A 22,138-nucleotide genomic window follows, 5' to 3' on the forward strand; every position below is an offset into this window, starting at 1 on the left:
GATATCTAGTGTTCAGACATCTACATTTAATTGCCTGCATGTGGGTGCCTAAATCCTATGCTGAACTCTAGGGTGACTGTATCAGGAAAAGTACTGTTGCTAACGCAAACTGCTGCAAGAACACTTGAAAATTCAAGAGTGACTTGAATAAACCACTGTCATTCCCCCAAAACAAAGAGCTGCTCCTGGATTTTGCTTAGTTTTTGTCACCAAAAGGACCTCTTTGATTCCACCCTGGGTTTTTTTTTTTTACAAGTTATGCAGAAGAGGGTTTTAGTAAGAGTTTGAACTGCATGGTGCTCTGACTGGCTTAATCAGTTCCCTGTTCATCATGCCATTATGAGCATGCAGGGTTGTGAGAGGCATACCTCTGGCATGAAATGAATCAAATCTGAGGCCAAGTTCTTCAAAAGTAAGTAGTTCTCTCAAAACATACCTTCAAGTCTTCATCATTCTTGCCATAATTTCTGTAGTTTGGACTTCTCAAAATTTGCCATGACTAACTTACATTTACACTAATCAGTGCATAAGTCAAGAAATAGCAATTTTCACCTCCAGGATAGATGTAAGCAGCGAATGAGCTGCTAACATCTCATTACACGCAGCGATGTCATTATGTGGAAAAAAACCACAACAGCGATGCCTGAAGCAAGATTTTTAGCCACTGAGATCTAAGAACTTGGTCATAACTACTGACTCAAATTGAAATATTTAGGATGAAATTCAGTGTCTTAATACCAGCAACTCTGACACTACCATGCTGTATGGGCTTGTCATTCTCCTTGTTTCTTTAATGTACTTAAATTGTGTTGAGGTAATGGGAGTGGCATGTTTGGGAACTTCAGACCTGTTTTAATTCAATTGTAACCTTGGCAAACTTTTACGTTTTAACAGATCCTCCAGTAACATGCTCCAAAGCCCCATAGGAGCCTGCTAAACTTTGTAGGACCTGCCTTAGATGAAAATATACTCAGACAGGTAGTTAATGGAATGGTTTGTTCTTGTTTAGAATCACTCAGACTTTGGCACATAGTGAAGTTCATCCCTCATAAACCTACAATACTGTAAATTCTGCAAACCCTGCACTGCTAGGAAGAAATCTGAGCACATGTGGGCACCATATAACTCCAACTACTGTGTACTTTCTTCTACTCCACTGGAGGGAAAGAACTGAAGAGCAGCAATGTTGGGTGGAACCAAAGCTAGCTGTATACTGTGTGACGATGCAAGGATGTGAGCCCAGCTCTACACAGCAAAATGCTCTGGCTGCTAGAACATCTTTTATCTATCTGTGTTCTCTTAGGACTTTATGTGAGGCAGGAGGTGGGGTTGTCTGGGTCTCCTGAGGGAGCTGCTGAGGGCAGCTCAGGTGAATAAAATGCCCAAGCCAGTTAAAATTCCACAGGGTGAAACAAAATCCTCTCCTGCTCTACATTCCTTACCCTTAGACTGTCCCACTTTCTCCTGGGAGGAAGAGCTACTGTAGTCCTCAGACTGAGGCCAGCACTCTCAAGTTGATCCAGCAGTCAGAGAGAGAAAATCTCAGCCACTGCCTAAGCACAATAAAACACAGCACGAAGGGAACAGGAACAGATTTGCTGCAATATAACCCCTTGGGTGGGAGCAGCTTGGGATGCTGCCCCCATGGTAGCAGGGGTCTTCATAGCTGCGGGGATGGATTTCTGCTTTTTCTTGGATAGCTTCTCTGAGAGCATGTTGATGGTCCTGAAGGGTGGCCATCCCCTGCTCGGACAGCAAGGACTGCCACCACAGCCAACATCCTCCTGGGACCTTTGCAATTGAGCAGAAGAGAAATATTTACTGCTCCTTGTTTACAAAGGATTCAGGCAGGGGACGACATGGAGGATATATGAACCCTTTATGCTTCTCCCTGGCTGCTGCTTGGGCAGGGAACCTGTGGATGGGGTAGGAGGGCTGTTTATGGAGTGGCTTGCAGACACAAAACTCTGTTTTTTAAAGGATCTGCCTTTCCCTTGCAGCCTCACAGGGTCAGGGTTTCTGGGCACTTTACTTACATAGGAGCCAAAGCCTGGGAAGGGAGATGGAGGCACATGCCCCACTGCATCAAGCCTTGTCCTGAGAGATAGCTCTGCAGCTGGGGTGGCACCTACACCGTTATGACCACTGCTTTCCCCACCTTAACACACACCATCCACAAGGGTGCAAAAGCCCAGAAATGGCTAAAATGCAGAAACATTTCTCACCAGTACTCCACATTTCTGAGGACAGGAGACAGGCAGGCAGCAGGCAGACCTTCGGCTCTTTCCCTGTGCACCTTTCCTTCACACTTATAAAAAATTCATTGTTATGAAGGGAGAAATCACAAAGATCTCTCTCTGCTGCAGAAAGAGCACGTAAGAAACAAAGTCTAAATTCACAGAGTAATCAGAATTACTTTTCAAACCAGTATCTTGTTACTGGCTAAAACCAACAGCGTAGTTACCACCAGGGAAACTCCTGGGCAGCCCAGGAGGGCAGATCACAAAAGATTAAATAGTTGTCCAGGAGAAAAAAAAAAAGGAGGAAAAAGGCTCTTTCTACGGAAGTCTGCCTCAGATGGAAATTCAAATGAGTGAAGTGGGAGAGGGTGGATTACCCTCCCAGTTCAGCAATTAATCCCAGGAGGAGACGGGGGAAAAGATGTGCTGCGCTGTTCATGGGTGCGTCGATGACGGTCTTGGGGCGGGGGCTGTCACCGTCTCAGCCAGCCTGCACTTTTGAACCGAGCCATTGAGTCAGGCCCTGCGGACCCACGGGAAGATGGAAACAGGATGACTGGACCTTTGATGTTGCCAGGGTGTAATAGCGAGAGGAGACGAGAGAGCCTGCGCTCACAGTAACCCACTGTCTCTCATCATCGGCAGCACATTAATTTGCCAAGTGAGGATCATGCGGGGCAAGCAACGGAGAGGCTTGTCAGGAAAAAAGCAACAGGGAGGGGGCCCGGGGAGAGGGAGGGGACCGGGGGCCAGAGGGGGAGGGTGGGAAGGGGAGTTCGGAGAAAATTGCTCGAAATTACAGTATTCAGCTTTTGGTGACAGTATATCAAAGCCCAGCTTCTGCCTTTATGATATTTAAATCCCTGCCGCTTCCCCAGAAAAACAGCATTGGCACAATAGAAACATTATGTGCCGGCGCGGGGAGGGGGAGCACCACTGAAACGGGAGTCGCTTCGGGTTGGGATGCTGAGCGGGACTTGGAGGGACTGATGGCTCCACCTCAGGGATGAACAAAGTGCCTGTCTGCAGCGACAATGTCCCGAGGAGGCACTTTGAATTCATCTCCTGTTACATGATTTGAAGCACACACACTCTCACACACACATTCTCACACAAACACACATACACAGCCACACACTCACACACTCTCATACACACGCACTCACACAAACACACACACACACACAGAGCCACACAGTCTCACACGCTCACCCCTTCCCTCCCAAAGGAAACAGCCCAGTCACTGCACAGGGTAGGAGCCCTGAAGATGCAGCAGCATTAAAATGAAACTGGATGATAAATCATAACTGACAGCTCAGTAAGAAGATTAAAGCTCCTGCCAGGGATTTATGCTTTCTCCTTGTTACAAAGGTCTCCCTCGTGGGATTGGCAGACTCTTCACTGGCTGTGCCAAATGCAGTTCCAAAATTATCATCTTCTTCCTCAGCCAGCGGCTCCCAGGGGCCGTAAGGGAACAACAGAGGGCACAAACCCCTGCAGACGGGTCCAGGGGGGTGGCAGAGATCCTCATCAAGCCAGAAGGAGGTGAGCTGAAGGAGAAGGACAGGGAGACTCCAGCCAGTGCCTAGGAGAGGTCAGGGCCCTGAGAAGGGTCTGTGCTCCCGAAGGGATTTGGCATGGCAGCCCCAGAGCAGGTTTCACATCCATCCACATGTTCATGACTGGACACTGGCTGCCAGAAAGAAGCAGTGTCAGAGCTTCTCGCTGAAATCAAGTCGCAACCAAGTCCCACTGAAACCCTGATCTAAGTGGCTGGCCAGAGATGTGCCTCCAAGCAGCAGAGCCAAGGGCCAAGGGGAAAGCAGTTCCTCCTGGCACAGGTTTGACATCAGGCTGGAGCTGCCTGCACTGCCCACACGTAATTCTACCCACAGGGGTGGAACAAGTTAGCAAATGTTAGCTGGTAAATAAGTTATCTTCAAAGAACTGTGCAAACATCAGCACAGCTCTGCAAGAACCTGTGAGGGAGGCAGCTATCTCCCCCTCTCCAGATGGCTGGAAGAGGTTGGAGTGCTCTCATGGCTGCCATTGGGAGAGCTTATATGCACTGAGGGAGTCTCTGACAGAGCGTGGCTCACCCAGCATTTGCTGCCAACCCCCAGCCAAGGGCTCAGCCCATGAAAACATCTATTATCTTTAAGGCAACATTTGCCAAGTAGCAACGTCAAAGGCCTTTGTGTTCATAAACCTAAACTGGCTCTTTATGAAGAGAACAACAGGTCTAGCATTTGAGCCTTGTGCAGACAGACTTGCTTTGCCACCTCCTTCCTGCCCCTATGCTCCCAGGTTGGTGACGCCTTTCTTTCCCAGGATATGTATGGAGGAGCAGGGGATGTTAAAGAATTAGGCTGGAAGCCAAAAGCACTACCCGCTCTGTGTGCAAATCCTGCAATGGCCTCCTGGAGGAAATGAAAGCTTCTTTCATTAGAAAAGCCAGTGAGGTTACTCTGGGGGTACATTTGGACCCAGGATCAAAGGCCAGGCATGTATTTTCCATTTCACTGTGTTTAATAGGTACAGCTAGAAGTCACAGACATAGAGATAGCTGTGCCTTGTCCCCTCAGGGATGCATGACAGGTTAACCCCTCCTGTCACTTGAAAGGGAACAAGCACACCCAGGTGCTTCTAACACACAAATTGTGAGAAAGCCTGACACCGAAAGCCCGACACCAAAAGCCCCACTCAAAGATAGCATAAGCTTGCAAAGCAGGCACGGCATTAATTCCTCAGTCCTTTGGCCAAATGAATCCAAAGAAGGATAATATGATAGAGAAGACTGCCAATGGTAAGGGCAGTGCCCAAGCACTGGCCTGAGAAACCATTAGGAAATACAGAAGTATCTCAGAAAGACTAAAACAGGAGACGTACCCCCACACTGCATGTCATCATTCCTGTATATTCAGGGAAGCTGTATTTCTGTGAATGTTTGCCTTGGAAAAATAATCTTTTTCTGCCAATGGATTGCCTGTGAAACCAGCAGAGGGCAGCCAATCTGGCTCCATTTCCACTCACATGAATGGCTGGGGAGTCTTCTTCAAGACTATCAAGAAGGTATTTCCAGGAGATGTTTGTGTCAGCCCAGCTGATGGTCCATGGGTGGCACACTGTCCAGTAAAACTTACAGCCCAGGGAGGGATCAGCTCAGGAGCCTTACTTGGGATATCTTTTGGAAAGAGCATGTCTCCAGCTGGAGATATGCAGTCAGGAACAATAAGCTACCTAGAGCATGCCTAGAAGTCTTATAAGAGAAAGATTTTTGTCCAAAAGCACTGCTTTTTCTGTTCAAATCAATAAAAAATATCACTATAAGAGCAAATCTGATCCTCACAAGGAACAGGCAGCAAAGGTGCATTTCTTCTGCACTATTTCATCCCCGTGCTCCTGCAGAACCTGGTGCCCACACAGTGCCCAGGGAACAGAGTGAGTACTAAACCAGCAAGCACTGACACAGTGCTAAGGGGCTTCTGAGCATGATACAGGTTTTTTCACTGCCATTGCTAGATTTTTCTTCTCTTAATTTGCCTTTTGGAACACATGTTTTCTAGCACCCAGAAATTCTTTTGGCAATGGGTTTCACAGTTTCACTACACTTTATTGTTTGTATGAGATAAGACTGGTGCACAAATGATAACATGGTCTAATATCACCAGAGCAAAGCCAAAGTCTATTTTGCCTTTCCTAGAAGGTTCAGCAAGGTTAGGTTTCAAACCTCTAACACCCTTTGCATTTAAAACTTGGTTTCCATATGGCAGCAGTTCACTTTTTAAATTGCTATTGGGATTATATAGATCAAATTCATTTGTGGGGAAAGAACAGAAGGTGGAAGAAGTGTTAAATTACGCAGCAGCGTGGGCATGTACAATGGGTTTGTGACGGCATTTACCCTTGCACTTTTCCTGTGCCCAGAGGCTGAAGCAGTAAGGTCTGCATATCTGTACATTCTGTATGCAGCTAGAAAAGAGATGGAAAGCATTCTTCAACCATTAATTCCTCAGTTTGTTTCTGTAGAGAGGGAGAAAAGCTGATCTTCCACACAGCTGTCATGGGGCTCCAAGTGCAATGTGCACACTGAGCAATTGGCTGGAATGGGTCCAGAAGCTCTGAGCATTGTTCTGTGGTTTCTTCTCTTTCCAAGCATCTTTGTTTCCCTGATTTCTGGCCAGGAACAGAACCTGGAGTGCCCAAGGGCTGTGGCAAAGCCAGCTGTCATGACATTTCCAACCTAACCAGAAGTGCAGGAAATATCCCAAGAAAGCTTGTTTTTATAGGCTCCCAGAAGGCTTGCATTTGTCAGATATGCTTATCCAGACCAAACCCAGCCTTCCTGAAATTCATCCCCCACTAACATTAATGCTTTTTTCCATGTCAATTCGAGTGGTGTGAGATTTTTGGCAATCAGGGAGTAGTAAAGATTTGTTTACTGCTGTTTTGGAATGGATGCCGGTTTGTTTATTGCAATTCATGCCAAAGGAATATTTCATAACAAGTAATATGTTTCAACCTATTCATTTTTTTTTCATGATTTTCATTTACTGTAGGTTTTTTTTTTCTCAAAAACTTGTGTTGTTCAGCAGTGGCAAACCACATAAAGCAAAAGGATGGGAGAGAAAAATAATAAAAAATACGACTTTGTAAGATGCTATCACTCTCTTGAGATTTCAAAGGTAAAATCTCAGACTCGTGCACAGCAGTTCAAAAACAAAGGAGGACTGTTAATCTGTCATATTTCCTGACTATTTTCAAGTATCAAAGTTTTACAGAAATGGTGACTCAATCTAAAACTTTTGGCTGATTCTATCACATAACCTTGTTTCTTGGCCCATCTACCTTATGTGAACATTTTTAATCATGTTTCCAGTGCAAATATGCACTGCAAGAAAGCTGAAATGAGTTTTCCATTACCACTTAGCTATCATCAGACTTAAATAGTTTCTGCAAACTTTGATTGTTCAAAAGTGCACAAAAAATACCTTTAAAGGATTTTCAATGCCTGACATTAATTTCCTTAAATATGTAAATATTAACCAAATATTTTTGTAGAGTTGTCTGTTTTGAGGCAGTAGGAGGTTGAATAAGTATTAAGCCCCCAGGTAAGATTTCTTGTCTAATGCAAAATAAAGACACATGGGCCCACTGTTAATACAGAAGGCACAATTCCTAAAAAAAAAAAAAAAAAAAAAAAGTTTGTTATGCATTCCTTTTTGTGTGAAGATTTCTAAAGTCAGCAAAGCTTGTGTCCTTGCTAAAATACTCAGAATTGGAGGATCTGCTGAGAGCTGCAGAACTCATCTCAGAAATGCAGCTCTCTAGGCCCCATTGTCATTATCTGATCTAGAATGCAAGATATATCCTGCATAGGAAGATACAATCTACATTTCCCAGTGTGTTAATAACTTGACCCCCTCCAAAGGTCCTGCTGTGTGTATTGAAGCTGTCTATTAATTCCCTTGTGGACTGCTGGTTTTGGTATTTAATCTCCAGGAGGAATTTAAGAAGGTCAAAGTCCCCTTCTTTGAGGAATGCCATACAAGTAATAAAACAAAGTACATTTGCCCCTCAAAGAGCTAGAAGTCTGGGAGCTGTGTTGACAAGAGACCTTTTGGACTATTTATACTGCTATTAGAAAGAGGGGGAAGGGCAGGGAGATAGTTACTGTAGTTTAGTAAGTATGGGAAGATGGTTAATATACATGGGGTTTCAGCCTCACTGTGACATTTGATTTATATTAAGTATAGTAAAGGGGTCAAGGTCTCTTTTCACACCACTGCAATCCTATTGACCCCCTTGGTCTGTGCATGGTGGCTAGAATTTGGATGATGCTTGATTTCTTGGAGTAAAGAAGTTTAGGATGTAATAAAAACTCAGTAAAGTTCCCATGGAGGGATCTGCTCCCAGATCATATGTGCAAGTAGGACATCAGCACAAAGCATCGCTAAACCTAAAGACCAAACAGAAAAATCCCCAGGAGGTGTACTTTACAGCACTGGCTCAATCCTAAATACCACCATCAAGCAGATCTTCTGCTCTGCAGAGGGCTTCCAAGACAGCAGCATTAAGGTCTCCCCACCGCTGGGAGGAAAAACCAAAACCCACACCAAAACATTCAAGGACTAGAATTTACCGAGTTGTAATACAGAGGCTCCTTGGTTGGAGATCCATTGGGCATTTTATGCCATTGTCTCTCAACAGCCATGGAGATACGGCCAAAATTTCCCAGGGTTGTGGTGACTCTGGGCACATCTGAGGTTTCCGCACATGTGGATGGGTTCTTGGTCCTTGTACAGGGCCCATGAATGATTCATGCCTTGCAGAGGAGGGCCAACATGTGCTGCCGATGTTACATGGTGTTCTCCCAGATCTCTGATTAGGTTACTGGACTTTCTAGCTCAGCTTTCCAAGAAAAATAGAGTAAATATGATAGCACTGTTCATTTATGTGTTTGTCTATCCATCTCTCCCTTCAAGCCTGCTGGCCAATTCTGGTTAAGTTTTGGCAGTAGAAGATGCTTCAAGAGATCTCATTCCTGCAAGCTGATTTAAAGAACATGAGGTACAGAGAGCCTAGAAATACCTGTAAGTAAAAACTGCTATGTAACCTCAACCTATTCAACTCCAGGAAATGCACAAGGGAAGTACACCAAAACAGAGACTTTGTTTGTTTCCATGGCTTGTGAAGCTACTGCCTATGAACACTGAAGGCCAGGGAGAGCAGTAGTGAGTAGCATTGTGAGAGCCTCCAAATCCTTCTAAAAAAGCTGTAATGGCATTTACCCATTAACCTGGGAAGAAAACACCTTTTCAGCCCAGCTTTCATAGGGAGATGAGAGTTAAGGCTGCAAATACAAATTCTCTACTGTAAATACAATACCCCAGTGTATGGTCAGGAGTCGATGACACAGGCTGTGCTCCCTGGATCTGCAGGTCAGTGTTCCCCTGCACCTCAGGGGAGGCAGTCTTGCCCTCCCCAAATGCCCTCAGACGTGGCTGGGTGCTGTCTCCGCTCGGCACCTTCACAGCCCAGGTGTGGGCAGATAATGGCTCGGACTTCCCTTTTACTGCTGCTTTTATTTTATCTGCACTGAGATACCATCAGTGACAAGGCAAGTGTGGGGAGATTTCTTTGACAGTCCTCTCAGACATCTGATTACAAACGGCCTGGGCTTATCCAACGCCTCCCTGAGCTGATTACTTCAAAGGGACTGGATCTCCCTTCTCTTGCTTCAGTTGCCCAAATAACTCCTTTTCCAGGGCTCTGGTTTAGGCCAGGCTTTTTACGAAATGCATCAGTGTCACTGTCTGCACTGATCCTGAGGAGGAATCTGTTCTTCTGGCCTGACAAGCCCAAACATGGATGGGAAAATCTGCTAAAAATTGAGGTTTTATGAACTTTTCAAATTATTTTTGTGTGTTCATGGGTTCAAAAATTGGATCGAGGTCATGAACCTTTTCCCCCTCTTCCTGCCATTTGAAACTAGGTGTTTTTTTCCCCCAAGAGTGATTAGTTTCATTAAAAGAGTATTTTCCGAACTAAGTGGGAGTTCTGTGCTACTGCATGTCCGGACAGGACATGTGATGAATCACGAGACGGGAAAAAACTTTTGAAGGAAAAGCCCATCACCATAATTAGAAAGTGTGGATAAAATAATGTGGATAAAATCCTGGTCTAGTGAAATTAGCAGCAAAATATTATTGCCCTCTGTGAGACCCAGTTTCCACCATCTACTTCTTTTTTGTTTCATTGGAGTTTTTCTCTCTCCTCCTTCTCTTGGGATCTGTGTTTGTTTTCCTTCAGCCCACTCAAAGGCTTTTTTTTCTCCTTATTTTTGAATAGCTTTCATATTTCTTTTATCCACAACTGTTTCTTAGACTGCTTCTCTTTGATACAACTTGGGCTCCTGAAACATCTGAATTGAACTCTAAGCAGACTGGGAATGAGACAAAATAAATTTGCCTCTGGAAACTTCATTCTTTCCACAATTTTCTATGGCTTTCACCACCATGCCAGAAAAAAATAAACGCCTTACGTGTATTTTGAAAGGAAGTTGGTTTGCAGGGTAAGTTTCTCACTGCCAGAACAAGCCACTGTAGCTACAAAGCACAAGGCACATGGATGGTAGGAGGGCAGAGACAGGGATGTTTTTTTCCCATTAGGTTGACTTAGCGTGGCAGTGAGAAGTGAGGACCACTGAAACCACCTAGGGCCAGTGTGGTCACCAAGGCTGGCGCCACTGGCACTGTCCTCAACACCTAAAATTCTGTTAATGTCAGAGCTGTGACATTCATGTAAACCAAGTGTGGTATCTCTGCCTCCTCCCTGTGATTCAGGAGCTGAAACTCTTCTTTATCCCCTGTTTACCTCTCAGTGGAGCTGAGAGCCCCTGGTAACAGTGCATAGCTGCAGTACCAAAGCACACGAAGGCACAATCCACACCCTTGAGAGTTTAACAACTTAGCTTAGCTGTTAACAGCTTAGTTTAACAGCTTGAAACTAACCTTGCCATATTACCAGTTAGATTTCCCACTGCCCACGGAATGCATTTAGTGTTTGAGACCCCAGTTACATCTCCTGTGCTGGAGATCAGCCTTCAAGGGAGTTCACTGTAAGAAAACATTGCAAAAACTGTGATTTTGCACATCTACACTTGGCTTCCAAAGAATTATTTTACGTAAATAGCTTCTGCCCTTAACTCCTTGCATGTATTCAAACTTTGGAAATCCAGCTGCTTTTTAGCTGATAGCCTGAGAAGTTGATAGGCTGAATAGTCAAAGACCCTGAAATCCTCTGTGCATCGAATATTAAGAAAACAATCCCAGCACATCTTCAGATCAAAAGGGCACCTCTAACTGTGTTCACCCCTTCACGTCCCCCCCAAAGGTGGGCACCAGAACCTCCAGGTCCTGCAAGCTGGCTGCTACTGTAGGGAGGGATGCTCTGAGCAGCAGAGCCCCACCAACCATGCTTGTCAGGTGATGGATGTGGTGTGCTCCAAGCTCCTCTCTGCTTGGGCCTGTTTCAAGTGCCCGGGTTATCAGAGCACTGCCATTATAAATGTAAACTGCAAATGGAACATCAAACAACAGCCCCGTCCTGCACAGCGTCACTGCCACGGCTTGGACAAGGAGGAGCTGCCTGATCATTTCCAGCTCTCAAACTGCTGGGGAAGGGCTGGGGAGTGACCAGGATAAAGAGCAGCATTCACAACAGCCTTAAACCCTTCTGCAGGAGGGCTAAGGTCATGCTTTACTCCTACACTCAGCTTTGTTATATTAAGTATAATTCTCTTTACTTTATGAAAACAGGTTAAGAAGAAGAACTGGAGATATTTGGATTAATGTACAAGAACAGGGGGATTAAGAGGCCCTGTCAATTAAGGTGATCCCTTTAAGGCTCTGCCCTTTCACCCCTGGAGCTTGGCTTTAATTCCTGCTCAGACTGATGTGACTAAACCCCTTCTAATCTGACAGCTGATACGGGTCAGAAGTTAAATGTGTCCAGGCAGGAAAAGACACCGTTCTCATGGTCTCAGTCTGCAGGAGTCACCCTGACACAGCAGCCCCAGGCACCCAACACGGCACTGAGAGGGACTCTGGAGTGACAGACCTTTTTGGCACCTTCTGGTGCTGACTCTCCAAATTGGGGTTCTTGCACATCTTATCCTTCATGGTTTTGTCCCCGCTGCCCTCTGTGATGCTCTGGCCCCATGAATGTGCTGCAGGCATGTAACACCTTGTTCCTCCCCAGCATAGGGTTCACCCTGGCTCCCAGGGTGATGTTTCAGTATTTTCCACACAAGGCTGTGCTGTGTGGCAGGCACCATTTGTAAGCAGTGATCCTGGTCCTGCTGCAGCATGTGTTGTGGATGGAGAGGGATCAGGCTGTGCCATGCAAGGAGGCTTGGGGATCATCCCACTCAGCCCTGCAGAGTCTGAGATGTAGCTGCCACAGCTCCTGTTACAGAGAAGATGAGTAGCTTGCTTCAGGGATCATCCATGCACCTCGTTTAGACACCTCTGTTGGAAGGGGCTGTGTTTGTGAGTGGCTGCCTCACATGCTGATGGTGAATGGGATGACGGGGTTGCCTCAGTTCCTTTAACCAGCTGTTAACACCCTGGGGCCAGTGAGGTGGATCTGCTTCTTGTTACAGAGGCTTCCAAAACCTAAACCAAACCAGAGCATGTTGTTATCTAGAAGTGAATGTCATGTCCTAAGGAGGATACTGAAGATGGTTTATGAGTTGTGAGATCTTCCAGCTTGCACAGTAAAACCACCATTAAAATCGATGCCTCAGAAGTACTGAGGCTGGCCAGTCAAGGCTGAGCACACTAAATTAAATGAATAAATGTCTTATTTCTTAGCAGTATCAACAAAGGAATCATGGCTCTCCAAGGCTATGTTTTCCCCTGCAAACAATCTCTCTGGGCTAGGAGCTTGCTGGGGTCTGTTTTCTCTCTAACATCTTGCACCTGTTCTGGTTCAGAAGAGGACTTTGAAACCCAACGAGACTAAACAAGCAACTCTTCCAGGACAGATATTACAGATATAATTCACAATGCTTATGCTGAGAAAGCAGAAGAGCCTTGTGCCATCTCAGGTAGTTAAAAGGTATTTCCAGGTCAAAGCCATGCAATGTTTTTTCTCCAGTTCTTCTGTGACGGGACATAGTGGCACTGGGGATGAGAAGTGCGGGGAGCTACAGGGACACAAGCAGGGGGAAGCAGTAGCCCAGGCCACACATCCCTAGGAAGTCCTATTTTATGTATCTATTCCTACTGTTCTGCTTGTGACTGCTTTTCCCTTCCTTTCTCATTTTTTCTGCTTCCTGGGGTCTGACAACCTCTGCAGTTAACAGCCAGACATTTGTCTCTTCACTTCCAGAGCCATGGAACTGCTGTGCGTCTTCAACAAGCCCACCACACAAACTCCTTTTGCTGCAGCTGCAGGGGCCAAAGCCCTGCTTGCAGGTTTCATTTCAGCAATGAACCAAGGTGCTTTTCCTGAGCATCATCTGCAGGAGCTGGACAATGCTGCATGCAGGGCCTGACGCAGGGGCAGTGCAGGATTTGCTTTCCCCCACTCCGCTCCCCAAATGCCACAGCCCAAGAGGGGTCTCCAAGCACACCCTTGGGCATCCCTGGGGTACAAAACCCAGCACATGTAGGAGAGTCTAACCACAAAAAGAAAGCTTTGATCAGTGATTTAATATTTTAAGAATAAAGAACACAGGAAGACAGATGACATTTCTTAGCAATTCAGATGTGTAGAGTGCAGTCACTGTAGTCAGGGTGGGTGTGCCTTACTCTACCTCCATGCGCAGCAGCTCGTCTCAGCACATGGTCTAGATTAAGCCCCATTCTCTTTTTTTAAGCCATTAAATCATCACAAGCTCTCCAGTCCCCCAGTGGGCTCATCTTGGAAAATCTTGCAATAGCTCCAATTTCTGCCAAAACATTTAGAACTTAGCTTTTAACTTGTCTTACACCCCAGGGGTTTGGCTTCCCCGTTGGTAGAAGGATAAAGGTCTTGTACAAAGGCCTCGGGAGAGATGTGCGTAGGCTCGCTGATGCTGATTTGAAGCAAAGACAGAGTTTGTGTGGGGGTGTGCATATGTAAAACTCAGTGCTCCAGTTCACCTCAGGGCCACCCACAGACTCCAAAATTAATTATTTGCTCATATATTTTCACCACAATAAGATTCATTTGTGGGGAGGGGAACACAGACTTCAGGGCTGGTGAACTTTGCTGTTCGGACAGATGTTCAGTTTGTACTTAAAACTGGTCCAAACCAACTTTTGAATGGTTTCACAGAGCCGAGCTGATGCTCTGGGAATGACCTGATCTCTTAGCTCATCTGTGCTGTACGGAGAAAGTGGCATTCTCATGAGTGCGGTGTGGATTCCTGACCCTGCCATCGGTTTTATGTTCTTAGATTAAGGAAGTCTTGGTCACTTTGTAGTCCTTCAGCAGACCAAGTGCCAGGATTGTACAGTGTGGCTGTGACCAACTTACTAAGGCATGTGCAGTGAGTCTAGTGGCTGTCAGTCACCTTGGCACATAGCCCATGGGAGCCAACTAGCACTGGGCTTGGTTAATGTATGTTCACACCACAGGGTGACAATTTTGGCACAACAGAGGAGCTCACGGAGCTAAGACATGGAAATGAAAGCTTTAGCAGCACATGCACAGCCATCCCTGCCTCATCCAGAGGAAGCACTGAGACATGCACTGTGGTTGGGATCTCTGTGCCCAGGTAGCTATGCTAGGGGTACTCCTTGTTATGCCTTTTCTCATGGTGATCCATCAGTCTTGCATATTCCCTGCAAAGTTTATTTTAGTGCCACAGAAATGTTCTTAAATTCTTTTGCAGATATAACATATTTTATAGACAGGTCTTTTAAAAGACTAACTTCATTATCCAGCATGCTGAGGGTGCAGCCTTTCGAGTCCATGTTAAACAAACAGCTGCTGAGCAAGACAGAAGCTAGTCAGAAATTAATAAAGCCTTTCCTAGACTAAATGATGAAATGCTGCATAGTGCGTATGTCATTTAATAAATACACCTGCTGAATGAAGGAGTATGCAAAGGGAAGGGAAACATTGCCTGAGACATCCCCAGGCTGGCTGCCAGCTTCTGTTTGAGCACCACACATGGCTGTGAGAGCTGTATTTGTGCAGCAGGGAAGGGAAGGAAAGGATGTGTGGGGGAGAGGCTCACGCTATCGAGTGTGACCTGCACTGGCCTAGGTCTTGCTCTGAGAGCCCAGTCCTTTAAACTTGCCCAAACAGTATGAGTACAGGCAGCTCCTGTGACTTTGCAGCCTGAGTTCCCTGGAGGCTGGCCAGTGATTAAGTCAGTAAATAAAAACCTTGCATTTTTTTTAAGTCTTGGCCAAGAAGATGAAAACAAAGCTTCACAGTTTAGCATTTTGCATGCAAGGATTAGCTGATTTCCTTCAAATGCCTGCTGTTACCAAGTCCTCTAGCTGTGTCTCCGTAGAGAGGAAAGCAGTGGATAAGCAGCTCTGCCACTCCAGGTTCATGGTGTTGAATGTGTCCGTAGCAAAAACTGTCCTCACAAGTTATGGAGCACCATTGCAGCCTTTTGCCACAAAAAGGCTAAGAATCCACAGACCATGTTGTGGAAAGAGAAGAAAAGTACTCTTGAATGCTTCAAGTCCCCAGTGTTATTTAGGACACAAGATTAGGGTCTGTGAAAAATTCAGCATTGAGCTTCTTCTCTAGAGAAACTCACCATCACATGCATGTCTCATCTGGTCCTTTTTTCCTCATGCTATATCACTCTGTCCCAACCCTTTTGCCATTGTAATGTCCCTAAATCTGAGTCTCTCACACAGCACATTCTAAGAAGAGAGTGCCCAGACCTGGCTGTTGATACAACATAGCATAAAGAAGATTAAACTGTATGCCTTACCCCTATGCATTTCCCTGTAAAAGAATATTCCTGAAGTGCTTTGAGATTCATGGATGAAAGGATCTGTTAATAATAATAATTTATTACTGCAAAGTTACTGCTAAAGGTCTCTTAGCTTTTGCTTTGTGATTATATACATAGGGGTTTACCACAACGTTACAGAACATCTCCCCAGGCTGATACTTGGCAAACCATGTCCCAGTTCTGAGCCATTAAGTTTTTTATTTGTTTTCTGAAAGCTTGTGTTGGCCAATTTTAACCTGAAAAGTGAAGCAACATAACCAAGACAATAATACCTAAACTGTAAATCTGCACTCTGGTGATTTACAATGAAATGACTGGATTAGACTGACTGTTGTTCTAGGAACACTCCACATCACCACTGAATGGGACAGAAAAAATAAATAGAAGGATAAAGAAGATCTTTTCTTTTATATGAGGGCATGGAAAATCATGCTTATCACCCCATCTCAACTACAACTTTCCCCCTGAAGCAAGTATGAATCACACAGACAAGAGCACAAATAAATCTTCATGCAGAAAAATTTGTGTCTGCAACATCCTCATTCAGTTTGTCTTTGCCAACTGGTCAGAGTGTGAAAACGCAGTAGCTGTTCAGTGAGCTGAGGAATGGTCACATTTTAATGACAAGATATTAGCATGTAAAAAATGGTTTTTAAGAAAGAAATAGGGCATGCTCTTTCTGGCAATATGGCATGCTCTGCACTGTGATGGAGATGCTTACTGTGTGCTGCTCTTCAGTGCTCCTGGGTCCTGAGGCATTGCTGCAACTAAATCCATTACTGACACAGTCTTTTCCCAAGCATCTCGGCTTGGATGGCCAGTTTCTGCAAAGATGGCATCAGGACAAGAACTCTCAAATGCCTGCAACCCATCAGTGACCATGGCTGTTCATCATCGCTCTTTGCCCTAGGGAAGCACATCAGACCCTTCCAGCCACACAGGACACCTTCCAGCAGCTCTGGCCTGACTTTGGAGCAACACTAGCTAAGAGATGGAAGATACTCCTCCCAGGCCCTGAGGCAACTAGATGCAATTCAGTAGGATTAAACAGGAACAAAACAGGAATGGGAGGATTGTTTCTGTTGCTTTTACCAGCACTGGAGTGGAATCTGCTTGTAACTGTGTCCTGTTTACTGATGTGACCAGAACAGAGATGGATGTCCAGATAAAATAAATCAACATTTTATAACCAGCTCTAAGAAAAAGTAGCAGAGTGGAGGTGGAGAAGCAGGGCCTGTGTGCAACCCTGTATGTACGTGGCTGATGAGCGCCTGGACTTGCTCTGGAGGATGTCTGACCTTGGCTCAATGGCAGCGCCCTCTTCCTCAGCCATGAAGGTGCAGGGCAGCTGAGAACAGGTCCTCTCCCACCACCTCAATAAGCTCGCACAAGCTAGTAAAGACTCATGATCATCCCTCCCTAACTTGCTCCTCCAGTTTTCTATCTACATCTGGTGTGTCCCTGCCCAAGGAAAGGGGTTTGGAACTAGATGATCTTTAAGGTCCCTTCCAACCCAAACCATTCTCTGATTCTATGATTCTATGACTTTATAAAACATCTCCATACTTAATTAATTTCTGGGAACACTCACCAGGACTTTACAACTGCTTTGGGTCCCTTTCTAAAATTACATTTCCTTTGCAGTATATTTAAAAACCTTGGCAGTGGAGAAAAATCAGGATACTCTCTTTTTAACCAGGAGAAGCAGAGGAAGCATCAGTCAGACTGTGAGATACATGCAAAGAAATAGCCTGGAAAGGTGTCCAGCATTTTCTTTTTTCTATATGAAGGAAGTACAGGATAAGGACCATAAAGTATAATGACATGCATAGTCTCACTAAAGCCCCAGTGCAGACTTTTAATAGAACAAACCATTCTGCACTCATGTTCAAAAATAAGTCTACTATTGTAATACACAATGAGGCTACTTTATGGGATGTTTGCCCAGAATTCATATCTGAAAGCAGAAAATTATTTAAGCTACTAGAGTTCAAAATGTTGCAAAATTCTTGACTCCACTCTGGAAAGCCAGAGGTCAAAATTACACTAAAGAAGAAAAAGGTCAAGAGAAAAACTTGCCACTTCAGCAAACATCATTCAGGACGGTATCAGTACAGAGATGAAGGAAAGTCTAATTTCATTGTAAAGCATTACAGAACACAGTATTTCTCCATAATGAGTGTTCACTACATTCTTACAAAACAAGCTGCTCTTGGATTGTATTATTGGAGGAGTGAAAGGAGACACCTAACTATTTCTTTTTAAAATCAACAATTCTTTAAGGTTGGTGTGCTTGGAATAACCCAACAGAAAATGGAACAAATATGTCAACAACAGCAAGCCTAATGACTGCAGGAGTCAAGAAAAACAGAGAAGCAAAATGAGAGAAAAAACTGAAAATTTTGTATTTTTGTACTTTTCACAGTATTTGGGAAAGGTGTTCAAGAAGGTGACATGGTCAACATCAAGGCACTGGGCTGGCAATATCTGCTGAAGCCAGCAGTTTAAAATTGCTCTGCCAATAGACTGCAGCTTCAGCAGTGATGCAGCCAGAAGAAAAATCTGTGGCGTAACAGGCACAGCACCGTATTTCTGTAAAGGATGGAAATAACCCAAACAAACTGAGACTGGTTCTAGCTATAAAATTAAAATTAAATTAAAGAAATACACTCATTCTACTGGACTCTGTGCAGCTGGAATGCTGCAGCAACCCTTGGAGTGCTGTGATTTGTGCCAGAACATGGACCACAAATCCTGGTATTTCAACTGAAGAAAGGATGCCTTTAAAGGCATTGGACTTACACCAAAGCTGCTAAAACGGCAATAAAAATTCATCAGTACACACAAGCTGAGTATGCACAATGCTTGATTAAGAACATCACCTTGAAACATCAAACATCTTTTCTCTTTTTTTCCTGAATTCTCTCTAGCAATGATGAAAAATCAGGAAAAAACAGCTGAGAAAAACAGGGTGACACACACTCTGTCTTATATACATCTCCAGACTATATTCTTCAGCAAAAAGGCAAAATTTCATCTAATCAGACAAAATATGTAATTGGAAATACCTCAGTCAAAAATTGAAAGTTATCCTGTTTTATACATATGTAAAATGAAAGCTGGTCACATTTTGCTATGAAAGATCTCAACATAATTTGGAACTTCTTAAGACTCACGAAATCTCTCAAGAAAAGAAGAGTGATCTGGACTCCAGAAAAATTAAGTCTCACTTCATTTAGCAGATGAGCCACATTTCAGTTAGAAACAAAACATTAAACAACTGGGAATGTCATAAAAACATTATGCTTCAGCTGTATTAACTGGCAGAAATTGTACTTGCATTTCCAGTAAGCTATGTGAGTGCTGAAAGAATATTTTTGGTACTCCAATTTATCCCTTTACCATAGAGGCCCAATATTACAGAGTAAATATCAGAAAATGTTACTTCAGTTTTCTCAGATAAATCATTCAGGAGATGCATGTTTGTTTGACAACATTTGAGCATTAGTGTATGTTCTGCAAAATTACCACGAAAGAATGAGTGATTAAAAAAATTAAAACATCAACTACTTATTTATACTTCTATTAGGATTAAAACCAACTTGAAAGTACAACCAAATACTAAATTTTTTATTTTATTTTTCATACCATGGACCACGGTAAGAAAAAGAAACCAAAGGAAAGGTAGAATGAAATAAAACTTTGCTTGACTTCTAGATACATGTCCCCCCCAGACCTCCCAAATGCTGCAGTCCTGCATAGCAAGACCATAGACCTTTTCTGCAGCTGTGCTTATGATTCCCCACACTGAGAGGTTCATACAGACCAGGAAGGCTGAAGTTCAAAACACATCTTTGCATGGATAAACCTGCTCATGAGCAGGGCAAAGCAGCTAGAAAGGTCCTCTCTCACACTCTCCATCTGGAAAAGTAAGCTCTACAGTTCATTTCAGTAATTATTTTAGCACTCCACACAACTATATTCTACAAGAAAGCATCCAGAGAAGGAGTGATAAACTAATAAGGATATTTTTTTAGCTGGAAACCACTTTACAGTAATTAATTTCTGGTCTGTGTTTGACCAGTGCTACTCTGTGCATAGATTGAAACTTGAAAGAGTATTTGTATCAAAGCACATACGCTCCTTAGCACACAGACCCCACTAAGCTCATTTCCTATCCAAGTGCAGTGTTCAGTTTAAAAGTTAATTCCTCCCCTACAGAGGTTATGGGCTACAGCAATATTCCCTCCTTTAACGAGGGGGAATACTGCTGTGCTGGGAATATTTCCATGGCCAAATTAAATTCTGGAAGTACTTACTCCCAGTATAGCCCAGAGCCCAGTTCTGTGACCTTTCCTTGCCTCCCTTTATGGCCTGACCTCACCACAGCAGAGTCGAGCCCATGGCTGAGAACAAAGCACAGGGCCCAGTGCTGCCCTCAGATGTGCTCAAGCAAGTTTGCCTTCTTGAGCAGGCTGCTCAGGTACTACTGAAGGTACAGTTTGACCCCACGCTTTGTAGTCTACCAGGGTAGATTGAAAGTGATGTATATTAAGAGAAAGTCCTCAAGAAAATATTTTCAGACTATGATTAAAAAACCACCAAAGCCGAAATTAAAGGGAGAAGGCAGAAAACCTCATACATTTTTCTACACTTTGAACAAGTTTGACTATCCCCTAATGCTCATGATAAAATACTAAAAACTGATGATAAAAGAGAGTAAGGCTTTCTTAGCTGAGAGAAAGAATGAGAGTATATTTAGGAGAAGCAATGTGTTCTATAAATAGATTAAATGATGCACACTTTGTTTGAGAGAGCTTTCAACGCAGTACACAAATTAAATATTTCCAGAAATTCTGTTGGGCCTACGTAATTGGGTGGTATCGTGGGCTCTCAAAATGACCTTTTAAATTTAAAAAAACACAAAGATCTGTATACATAATGGAAAATGTGCCTTGATAAACATAAGGTACTTTGTTGACTGTGGTTGAAAACTGACTGTTGAAGTAATCTCACATGGACACAAAATGAGGCCTTGTTTTACTTATTTATTTAATTTTACTTCTTTAGCAAGGTCATGGGTTTACAGACATTGCACAGAGAAAATGGAAACTTGTACCTCATCACAGTAGTAAGCAGATCCAGTGTAGCTCTCTGGCACACTCACTGGCCAGAGCTGTCACAGTTTTCATCGATGCATCTGCAGAGGAACAAGCATTCTCATCCCAAGACTCCAGACACAGTGTTACAGGGTTGTTGGACCCACCTTAGTGAGAGTCTGCAGAAGGAATGCAGCCTGCCCCACCCCCACTTCTTTCAGCCCTTGGGCAGCCCAGTCCATCAGCCTACCTTGTTCAGAACTCTGACATTCATTCCAGGTGGGCTAAAGAAGTGCTTGGATTTTTTCAGTGTCCCAGTTTCTCTTGGAAGAGGCAGAGAAAGATTTCTGTATGCACAAAACCCCCACTTCAGTGGACAGATCTGGCCCTTCACCACTCAACAGGAGAAAACTGAGGAGTCACACGGATAAAGACGGAGGACACCTTGCCTGACACCCCCTGTGTTGATCCATCCCCATGCTTTGAGACCCTTTCCTAAAGGCGCTGCATTTAGTCCTAGGCCTGGAAAGTACAGGCTTATCTTTCTTCACACAATTTAGGGATGCTTCCTGATCGTTTCCATGCTCACTTTTATGTTTTGTAAAACCTACTACATTTCAAGTTTTATCTCTTTCATCATCTACAACAGCCTTTCCCCTGCTCCTCTACTGCCCCAATGTGCCAACAGCACTTTGGGAAAAGAACTGGAAGCACAGCTCCCTCACCTTGCTCTGCTGTTACCTCATAATCCTGGCTCTGACTCACTGCCACACTCAGGTGATGGCTTCTCCCAAAGCACAGGAGAAGTTCTCTTGGTCTCTAGTGCCACATAGTGCAGGAAACACAAGCTCTTTATGAGTAGTTTGCCTTGCCCTGTCTCCATATCACTGTCTTTGAATGAACACTTTCATAAAAAGTATTGATGTCTGCTGGTGAAAAACATTGCAGGTAAGGGAGGAAGAATCACTGTTGACTTACCTGCAGTTCTGGGAGGAGCAAGGAGCTATCTGAAGTGGGTTTATGTTCCTGTCTTCTCCAAGGTGGGGGCTGGTTTTCCTCTGTGGCAGTAACAATGTCTACTCAACAGGATCCACAGTTCAACTCACTGTTTTATTATTAAATTACAGACCCTGAAATGCTCAGAACAAAAACTAATTAGATCAAAGACTACTTGCTTTGCACATCACCATGGCAATTTCACTTTCTCCATCTAGTTATTTATAATGATGATAACCTCTGCAATAAACCTTGAAATAGATACAAAGACACAACCAAGACAAAACAAATTACAGAAAATGAATGCTTTAATTGGCAGCAAGTCCATT

General features: G+C 44.1%; 1 long non-coding RNA gene across 1 annotated transcript; it reads right to left on the reverse strand.

Moving 5' to 3' along the window:
• Positions 1-20,808: 20,808 nt before the first annotated feature.
• Positions 20,809-21,484, reverse strand: LOC113969288. The gene is made up of 3 exons (XR_003534812.1): positions 21,425-21,484; positions 21,064-21,224; positions 20,809-20,914 (listed from the first exon to the last, which is right to left on the reverse strand). It is a non-coding gene; the product is annotated as an uncharacterized LOC113969288 (long non-coding RNA).
• Positions 21,485-22,138: the final 654 nt, after the last annotated feature.

The sequence above is a fragment of the Neopelma chrysocephalum genome, unplaced genomic scaffold (genome assembly GCF_003984885.1).
Source record: "Neopelma chrysocephalum unplaced genomic scaffold, ASM398488v2 Primary Assembly neopelma1_72, whole genome shotgun sequence".
Lineage (NCBI taxonomy): Eukaryota > Metazoa > Chordata > Aves > Passeriformes > Pipridae > Neopelma > Neopelma chrysocephalum.